Here is a 4,275-nt window from a genome sequence, read left to right as displayed (position 1 = left end):
TGCAGGGTGAGTGCAGTCATTTCAGCTTCTCTCCACAAGCAGAAGAGCACAGGTTTTTAGAGGGAGGAGAGGGGAATGTGAAAGCTGAATTCCCATGCAGTACACTAACTACAGCTGCTGAAATTGAAGAAGACATAGTCAGATGATATTGTGCAGCAAACTGCATGAATTGTAACCAAAATTTTCTGGATAAAAAAAGTTTTTAGATCACCTGAGAAGATCTCACTGAAATGTGTTAAAATTATACTGAAACTTTACTAAAACAACTGTATTGGAAGAAGACCTTCGCTAACCCAAGGCACTGTGTTAGAAGACCAAAAGGCTGGAAACATGAGAAAGCAGAAAAGTTTCACATGGTGGTCCAGAGAAGAGTGCAGTGTCATTACCAAGTACATGGCTTAAACTAACACACTGGTTTATAATAAAGCCTAAATAAATATTTAATTAAAATCTAGCTATGGAAGAGTAATTAAAGAATGATTTCAAGTTTCTGCATCTAAAAATACTCCCCTTCAGAAAGGCTATATAAAAGCCTTTCTGATGACAAATCCAGGCACTAGCAAGACTCCTCTTATCCATGGTTTAAAAGTGATTATGTTCTGGCAAATCCAACTAGCAGCTCTGTTCAAGTTCAAATGCAGGGCACAGTTTAAGAGCCTGTTGAAAACAAATGGAGAAAAGCCCACTGAAGAAAAAAAGAGCTATTTCTGTCACCAGTGGACTTTAAAACAAATCCTAACTTATAGGGATTTATATTCAAAGTACAGACAAATGGGTACAATTTGATGGCCTTTGGAAGAGGCAGGATTGTGTTGATGAGCTTTCTGCACTTCCCAGGGAGCGCTCTTTGGGTGTGCTCAGTACAGCTGCCCTTATCTGTACTCTGCAATAAATTTCTGCTCTCTAAATGTGCAAAAGCTGTTTGCAAAGAAGTCTTCTAGAAGAAAATATATCAAATTCCAGCTCAGGCATCTGAGCAGATTTTGACCATTGAAGTACTCAAAATGCAGATTTTAAACGTGACGACAGTGATGCTTTTTATTTTGACCATATGCTGTAAAAGGTCTGTCAATGTGTTCAAACGTTCTCTTTATCATGAAAACAGAAAATTACCATATATAATTCCATAAGGGTTTGAAGTAAGCTGGTTCACTTGCTTGCAGTGCGAAGACCTCATCACAATCGCAATATTCTTTATGTTGTCATTTCAAACTCTGGAAAAAATTTCCATGCTTATTCATCAACCTTTTGAAGGGGTTTGATTAAACAATTAATCTTGGTTTGCCATCTCAGCATATTTTCTTTGTACTAATCATTTAGGATATGAGTTTAAGACAAATGTTGACTCTTCCTGTTTTCTCTCTGCTAGGACATCAATGATGAAAGTTAATCTATTTTATTTTCCATAAGGTTGATTCTCCACCTCCTGGTCAGTACAGTGCCAAATGGGGCCATGTTAAATGACAGTTCATTTCCATAACAAATGGAATGGAAGATATGAAAAGGGCATTGTCAATCCCCCTGAACTCTAAAATATACCTTAAAGGAAGACAAATTCACTGTAGGTGACTAGAATGAGACTGAATCTCCGAGCTGCACAAATGATAAAGGATGTCCTTGAACTATGCAACGAGGCTCTCATCACAGAATTCAGTTACGTGCTTGATTCCTGGTAAGAGTCAACAGAAACTGTTTTCAGTTAATTAACTACTTATGTACACAGACAGCAATTTGAACTCACATGCAAAACAAAATTAACAGGATGATAACAATCTCAAAATATTTTAAAGCATTTAATATGCAAAACTGCAGGCTTGTATGGTGAGAGAATGACAAATTGGAAAGACTGAGCTTTTCATGCATCTCTATTCTTCTCTAGCTTCACATGCAGTAGCACTGTGAGAGATCACAGAATCATAGAATCATAGAGATCCCTGCTTTCACTGGAGAGTAAGCCCAAATTTCTAAATTCTGAAGAATAACGTATGTATCTGCTCAGCTTGTAGCATCAGGAAAGAAAGAAGCAACTGTCATTGTAAGTAATAAGTGGTCAGTTATATATAACTCATAAAAGTTATATATGTTATATAAGTTATATATAAGCTCGTAAAGTATTCTTTCTGTTCAATGTGATGTGGTTGGTCTGATGTACATATGGGAGTGCCACTTCAAGTATAATTCATCTGGGAAGAGAAAACAATAATCAGAATTGACACCCATTGCCTGTGCAGGAAGGCTGGAGGATAATATAACCCACAGAAAACTGAGGAAAAACAGGATAATTCATTTTTATACAAAAGCTTTTACAAGCAGAGACTTCTGTTTTCCTGGAAATTGTGATGTGGTGAAGTCTCCACCCCTGTTGGTATTTAGAAGACATGTGGATGTGACGCTGAGGAACATGGCTTAGTGATGGAACTCAGTAGGTCAGCTTGATGCTTGGACTTGATGGTCCAAGCATCTTGATCTTGAAGGTCCTTGTCAACATAGGAGATTCTATGACTCTATGACTCTATCAATAGGATGCAAATAAACTGTCTTCTGTGTAGACAAGGAGAAGGATGGGATTAAGTTGCTTTGGTATGGTACTGATGTTAGCAGCTCTGACCTCGTGGCTGACAAAAGGCTGAAAACTCTCATTTTGCTCTGCCCTCAGCATCTCCCAGTCACCATTGCCTCTCATTCCTGTCCTCTCTTTTGTAGGCCCAGGACCAAGCACTGAGGAGATACTGAAGAAAGCCCCTGGTCCAGGTCCCCCACATCCCTGCCAGGGGTTCATTCCCAAGAAAAGGTGTGGGGCTGCTGACTGAGAGCACTGCACACTACGGAAGGAGCTGTGTGGAAATGAGTAGCTTGGCCTCTCCAACTCCATGTCTAGAGAGCCAGGATTCGCTGGCAGAAGTACAACCAATGGTGGGGCCTGCAAGAGGAATGGGGTCTGGATGGATTCATGTCTTACTTCTGCTTGCTGCCTATGCCTCCTTCACAGTGCCCTGGTATCAAGAGGAAAAGTAGGTCAGGCATTCTTAATAAGGTCTGGGCAGGGAGACCATGGCTTTTAAATGCCTTTCCTTTTCAGACTAGAATGGTCTGAAATCACCTCTGTTGTCAATTGCCCCACTCTTTTTCGCAGGAAAACTTCCCTCAGAGCCTTTCCCTCCAACATAGGGAAAGCACTCAAGGGCTGCCCTTTGCTAGAGTGGGCCTTATGGCTCCTGTAGGAAAAGGGGTGGAGACAAAGAGCTTTCTTCCTCCAATGCACCTAGGAATTAAGAAAGCACAGCGTAAGGTGGGCAGAGGATTTGGGACCCTTTGCGAGGAGCAGAGTCTAAGCTGATGCTCCCATGCCTGGCATGAATTTCCAGAACTGAAGTCTTAGTGTAACACTGAAACAAGCTTCTCAAATGAAGGATTGTTAAATACTGGAAGTGTTTGCCTAGGAAGGCATTAAGAACAAGGTTAGACAAGCATCAGTCATAAAGGGGTTGGGCTTTATCTGGGAGAAGGAGAACAATTCAAGCAACTTGTAAGGATCCTTTCCGAGCCTACATTCCATTATTTGTTCATAGATTTGAACAGAGTTTATGTAAGCACGTTCTTCTGGATATGTGATAGCATGCATTAGAACGCAGCACCTATATCCTGTCAGAAATACCACCTTCTGTCTTACTTTTGCACAGTGCCCTACATTGCCTCTCCTCACCAAGCTTTGTGTCATCTGGACTGTGGAGAGTCCAAGCATTTTAGGGGGCACTAACAACCCTTAGTAACAATAGTGCTAGTTATGTGTTAATGAGAGCAACCACATGGAAGTATTACTGTATTATGGATACATAGCATCTACTTTTTGGTTTTGTGCATTTTTTAAGTAGCTAATTTAGGAACTCATTAATCTGTACCAACGCATTCTAAGATTTGCATTGGCATTTTTACACCAACCAGACGATCAACCCTGTGGTGTAGATGGGCTTAACATTCTTAGCTAGTGAAGACAGCTTTCAGAGTGGAGAGGTTTCTTGTGGGTAGAAACATTCCTTTGAGGAAAAAATGGATTTGGGAATTTTTTTAGAATTTTAAAGAAGATATTAATGTCACTTTTTCAATGGCGCACTGAAAAATCAAATTACCTTAATTACTCAAACTTAAGGCATGGAGAACAACACTGCATTTCAGACACAAGGCTACCTTGAAACAAATTAATTCAGAAGTCTCTGTTTTTTAGGATAGCTTTTAGTACTGACAATGTGACATACATTTTAATATGGCCCCTTAGCA

This window comes from Tympanuchus pallidicinctus, unplaced genomic scaffold, assembly GCF_026119805.1.
Source record: "Tympanuchus pallidicinctus isolate F22 unplaced genomic scaffold, pur_lepc_1.0 scaffold8, whole genome shotgun sequence".
NCBI lineage: Eukaryota > Metazoa > Chordata > Aves > Galliformes > Phasianidae > Tympanuchus > Tympanuchus pallidicinctus.
This window is presented reverse-complemented; position numbering follows the sequence as displayed.